The sequence below is a fragment of the Etheostoma spectabile genome, chromosome 16, assembly GCF_008692095.1.
Source record: "Etheostoma spectabile isolate EspeVRDwgs_2016 chromosome 16, UIUC_Espe_1.0, whole genome shotgun sequence".
NCBI lineage: Eukaryota > Metazoa > Chordata > Actinopteri > Perciformes > Percidae > Etheostoma > Etheostoma spectabile.
The window spans coordinates 20,994,755-21,000,914 of NC_045748.1; the positions used below are offsets into that span (position 1 = coordinate 20,994,755).

Below are 6,160 nucleotides of genomic sequence, written 5' to 3' on the forward strand. Positions count from 1 at the left end.
TTGATCTTCTTCGCCTTGAGGAACTTTGAAGTGGAGATGGAAATATGCGATGGAGCACTATCCTGCAGGAGAATTCGGCCTCTTTTATGGTTGGGAATATAAGAGGTAGCTAAGATTTCTTGGTATTATGTTGGCCTTCCACCCTGCAGATCTCTCGCACACCCCCATACTGGATGTAACCCCAGACCATGATTTTTCCGCCACCAAACTCACTTTTTTCTGGGTGAATCTTGGATCCATGCGGGCTCCATAGGTCTCCTGCAATATTGGTGGCAACGTGTGTGTAATTCAACAGAGATTCATCTGAAAAATCCACTTCTCCACTCTCCAGCGTTTATCCTTTTAGCAGGCTGTGGACTTGCCACACGGTTTTTCAATTGTCTTTTGTTTAGTGCTGGCTTCTGGGCACTGATTCGAACATGGAGGCCATTTTGAGACAGATTCCGACAAACCGTTCTGGTTGACACAGGGACTTCAGGGGACCAGGTCTGGTGGAGCTCTGCTGCAGTGGAAAATGGTCTGGCCTTGGATTTTCAAGCCAACAAACGGTCCTCTCGAGCAGTTGTCTTGCGGGGTCTACCTGACCTGGGCTTGTCAAAAACATCTCCAGTGTCTCAAATGTTTTTTTTTCCCTGTACTTGACGCTGAGACACATTGAAGGTGTCTGCCACATCCAGTGGATCTGGTCTTCAGCCTCTTGATAATCAAAACTTAGTCTCAGGGTGAATCTTAGGCTGTTTGCAGAGTCTAGTTGCAGATGTGAAGGTCTAGTGTACTGGGTTGTTTTTAACACCTGAGACCTGATTGATCCATTTAGTCACAGGTAAAGCTCATATGACAAGGCGACACATTATGTCTTTGCAAAAATTGACTCAATGGGCTTTACCAAGCTGTGATATTAGAATACTTTTTGAGGGTTTCTTTTTGCACTGAAACATTATTACAAAAGCTGTTGGATTAAAATGAGCCATTTTTGTAAATAAATCTTATTAGAAATATATTCAGCGGCACTTCAGGTCAATTTGTACACAAGCGACAAGACTTTTGTCAGAGACTGTACATGGCATCTGATTGGAGGCTAGTCTCACTTTGTCCCCAGCAACATTAAAATACTTAAGATGTTGTGTACAGTTTGTGTTAAGAATGTATTGTATTAAGTGTTCATTTCATATAACATTCAGATTTATCATACATATTTGACATGCACATGTATTTTAAGTACCATGGGGGAGGGGGGAGGGTGGGTCACATTTGAGCATTTAAAAATGTATTTGAAAGTACTGCATTACATACTTTCTAAAGTAACTAGTCACTACTTTTTATAATTGTACTGATATCTACTTTAGTTACTTTCTGGAAGAAGTAACATGGTAACATTAGGTTAGTTCATCAGTTATCTAACCTGTCCTGGTAACATTAGGTTAGTCCAGTAGTTATCCAACCTGTCCTGGTAACGTTAGGTTAGTCCAGTAATTATCCAGTAGTCCAGTAGTTAAAGTCAGGGTTACCAAGATCATGAAGATTCATCCTCTGGGTAGCATTATTGTCTGTACACAGCAATCTGATCCAATAGCTGTTAGCTAGCTAGATATTTTATACTGGACCAAAGTGGTGGACTGAGCTACCCACTGAGGAGTTGACAGACTGACAGATTGACATTGTCATCTACAGGACAATTTCTCACCTGCAATTTTAGTCCGGTTCAATCAGACTCTGGTTGTTTCCCACTTGCTGCAATTTGTTTGGGCAGGTGTGAACACGGTGACCACATTTGGGTGCAGACCATTTAGAGGAGTGGATCTCAGAGCGATTTCACACCTACAGCCTTTGGTTCGGGTGAATCGAGCTAGAGTCTGTTTGTCCCGCTGGTGCGGTTCGTTTGGGCAGGTGAGAACTCGGCAATCGCACTCTGGTGCACACCAAAAGAGGACCAAACAAGCGTACCGAGACCTGCTTGAAGAGGTGGTCTCGGTACGCTGTCAGTCCAGCTCTGGAGCGGACTGGGGTCAAGCTCGCCGTCCATCACTTGAATCTCCGTGGTCAAACCAGCTACTAGAGCAGAGCGAAGTCTCAGTGACCAGAGCAGACGTAGTAACGTCTCTCGCAAAACGTCTGATCATTTTAATGAAATGAGCTGGTTTGACCATAGAGATGCGAGAAACATGCACTAGTCCAGAACACAGGACATGTTCCTACATTTACTTTCTTGCTCCCGCCCCCAGAAACATCCGACTAATAAGAAGAGTGGAATTTCTTGCGTGATTTGTGATGATGCATTTGGGTACGCTTAGATTTTTCCAGGTGTAAGGGCAAATCGCTCCAAGTTTATAAACTCACCAACTGATTCGGACCAAAGCAAACTGAACTGCAGGTGTGAAAACGCCCTGAGTCCAGTCCCAAACGGAAGCTGGTTTTCACCTTGAGCCGACCCAACTCTGAGGTGTACTCTGCAAGTTTGAGCTAAACGGACAGTTGTGCATAATAGTAGGCAGCTACTTGGAGAATTACTTGGCAACGTTTCTCTCGGAAATATGCATCTTTCTGTATTTACCCAGACACATAAGCCCCAAAACCTTAGTGAACGTTCTCACATGGTTTGTAGTGATGTATTTTGGTTTGCTCAGACTTTTCTTTGTGGAAAAATAAACCAAACCAAGGGGAAAAGGGCTCAAAGTTGAGCTGCTCGGTCTGTTTTAACCGAACCCTGTAACGTTTTCTCGGATAGTCTGGTTGGTTTATGGTGGTTTAATAGCTCATTCAAATGTTGGTGAGGACCAACCAAACTCTGGTGCTGCCTGAAAACGTGTGTCTCGCTTCTCTTTCAAGTGCAATAGAGTTGGATTCACTTTGAGACTGTAATCCGATCCAAATATAGGAAACAAACCACATAGTGCACACAATCCAACCTTGCACACAAGTTATGCCCCCATGATGTGGCTGCAACTTGGTACATTCTGCTCTGTACATTTGTTCAAAGATTGCGTTAGATTTGGATGGAAACTTGAATACTGCTGCTGACTAAAAGAGAGAGGCTGGATTTGCTCAAACAACTTACCTTTTTACTTTAAATGCTAAAATAATTTGTATTTAAATCATACAGTAACAACTTGTCATCCTTGTTTATGCCAACGAATTCAGGTATAAGACATCATTTGTCAGTGTCTGTTTTTGTGCACTGGTTATATTTCTCTTTTTTCTGTTAAATAGGCTAGTATTTTCGAACTATGCGGCTGTTCCACCAACTGAGTCACACCAGGGAAAATGTCCCTTGCACCACCTTCTTTCCAGCTAATCGTCCAGGATGACTTTTGTAGCTCAGTTTTGACCCAGATGTGACAGATGTACTGTGTGAGACCATAACTGTGCATTCCTGCTCTGTTTCAAGGTTAACACTCTCAGACTAAACCAGGATATGTTGTTTGAATGTTATGTAACTCGTTCCGGCGTTCACATGTTGATAATGAAAGAGCAGCAACAAGAAGTTAACAGATCAGCATGGCTTTTTGTTATACTGAAGATGAGTTAAGGTCATACACTGCTGAACTAATGGAAGAATGAAAGAAGTGAAGAAAGAAACCTGTTTGTAATAATGTGCTCACATTTCATTCACTATTAGCCACTGAGAATTGATCACAGGCCACCAGCCCAACAAACAGCTTAACAGATTTTCTTTTCTCCCTGATTTTGTTGTTCATTTGTTCTTTCTTTCTTTCTTTCTTTCTTTCTTATGATTTCTTGTTTTACATCCTACAACAGAGAATATTATCATCTTACTGGAGTCATGTTTGTGTCTACCTGATGAATGTAAATCTACTTTTAGCTCTGTTTTTGGTCTCCACCTCCTGAGAAAATATTTGCTCTCTTTAGCGACTAAATGTTTCACTTTCTTCCACAGCTTGTTGGTGCTGGGAAAGCACTGTGGGTGAACCAAACCGTATATTCAACTACATTTTATTCAATTTACCAATTTACATCTTAAGAGCTCCGTGGATGAGGGGAACTTTAGAGTGTTTTTTGTGGGTTTATCTCCTTAAGCAACACCTCTGATTAAAGGTGACATGTGTTGTGCATTTTCAGGTTCACATTTGTATTTTGGGGTTCCACTAGAATATGTTTACATGCTTTAATGTTCAAAAACACCATTATTTTTCTCATACCGTCTGTCTGAATATACCTGTATTCACCCTCTGTCTAAAACGCTCCATCTGAGCGCATGTCTCTTTAAACCTCCCTAACAAAAAACCTGATTCGCTCGGCTCCAATTTGTTTACAAGAAAATATGGCGTGGTTGGAGTTACTCAGATAGGGGGGCGGTATATTCTAATGAGCCTGCATGTAACATAGGTATGGGAGCTAAATCTGAATGGCTTGTTGAATCCCATGTTTCCTGATTTTAGGCAGGCCACAGTAACTGGATTGTGTTGTCTTATTTCACAGTTTGTGGGGTAGGCCGTCCAGATACCTGAAATACATGTGCACAAGCAGTGAAAAAAGTGTCACTTTCAATACAAAAGCATTGATTGGTGCAGCTTTCAAAATGTCATAGCGAAGCCCACTTTTGATTCGGTTTGTGGTCAGAATCTCCTCCAATGGCACATCAGTGTATTTCCTTTCTGTATTTGCCTCTCTTAAGCCTGCATCATACATTCCCCAAATGTGTGAGGGTACGTGGCGGTCAGCCTGACATAGGGCAGGGCTGTAGTCAAGATCACCTTTGAGTCCAAGACAAGTCCCAGAACAGGAGTTGAGACCAAGTCAAGACCGAGTCCAAAGAGGTTCGAGTCCAAGACAAGACTGAGTCCAAAAAGGTTTGAGTCTGAGTCAAGACCGAGTCCAGGACAGAAAAAAACATCTCATACATAACAACAAGACTTAATAGGTAATACATGTATTTTCAGAAAACATTAAAGTTTGGACAAATAACTATGAACAGAGTGTAATTTAACTTTTTTTTTTTATTTGAGACAAAGTGCAGAATTAAAAAAAAAAAAAAAATCTGTCAGGAAGTTGTATAAGGAAGGAGCAGGTTGGGACACACTCACACACACACACACACACACACACACACACACACACACACACACACATGCACACACACACATATTGCACTCAAGGGGCTGGCACAAAATAATTTTTTTACAGATTAAGATTAGCTGAGAAATTCATAAGAACCATTTTTCACACTATACTCAACAGTACAAGTATTTGTACAGTGTTGTATCCTTCAAAAGGCACGATGTGTCTCCATTTCAAACATCTCTTCAGGTTGACTGCTTTTAGCTTGCTTTTTGTACTTTATGGTATTCAAGGAATTTTTCACAAACCAGATATCTCCCAAAAATTCTGACAATGAAATGGCATTTTTCAAATGGACACATGAGGAAAAACAATTCCATTCCTATTCTAGACCTATTTGTGTCTCTAGAACACACTCTTATGTGATCTGGCAACATGAGCAAAGCTAAGGAAACTTCACCAACGCCCTAAACCTTTTCACAAAGCAACTTTTTTCTTTAGCTGTGTAAATATGTTAGCAAAAAACAACACTATTACATTAAGCAGATAACTTTACATCCATCCATACGACGTTCACTGTACTTTCAAACGTGGCTAGGACCCTTTAAGAGAAGTGTGTACCTAAGAGAATCTTTGAGCGCACCTCTACAATTGTAGTCCCCCCCAAACTCTGGAATGAGTTGCCTCTACATGCTAGGCTGCCCTCTACAGTGCCTGTTTTTAAATCCCTTCTTAAAACACATCTACATATACAGTATACTCAAGCTTTAAACACACTATGATAGTTGCCTTGCTACATTAGTGTCATTTTGTCTTTAAACTGGTCCTTGTATCTTTACTGTGATCTGTTGATGTTCATATATTTTTGATTGTACAGCGCTTTCGTCTACGTTTTAAAATGTGCTTTATGAATGAATTTGGGGCTCACACAGAGTTCGCAAGTGTCTGTCCCAACAACTCCTCCAGGCCTATGACGTAATGGGTCCCTTGTTCCTACCCTCTAATAGGAGTGGGAATCACCAGAGGCCTCCCATACGACATCATCTCGACACTTATGTCATGATACATTATTGTGATTTTCAACATATTGCAATACTCTGCAATGTATTGCAATTTATTACCTTTTTTCCAACTTCAAATTTTT

At 41.0% G+C, this 6,160-nt stretch overlaps 1 long non-coding RNA gene across 1 annotated transcript in view; it reads right to left on the reverse strand.

Moving 5' to 3' along the window:
* Positions 1-2,265: 2,265 nt before the first annotated feature.
* The window catches only part of LOC116703881 (uncharacterized), a 10,677-nt gene continuing 6,782 nt past the window's right edge, over positions 2,266-6,160 (reverse strand). Inside the window, exon 3 of the long non-coding RNA XR_004335534.1 lies at positions 2,266-2,384. This is a non-coding gene — a long non-coding RNA (uncharacterized LOC116703881). The remainder of the gene's footprint in view (positions 2,385-6,160) is intronic.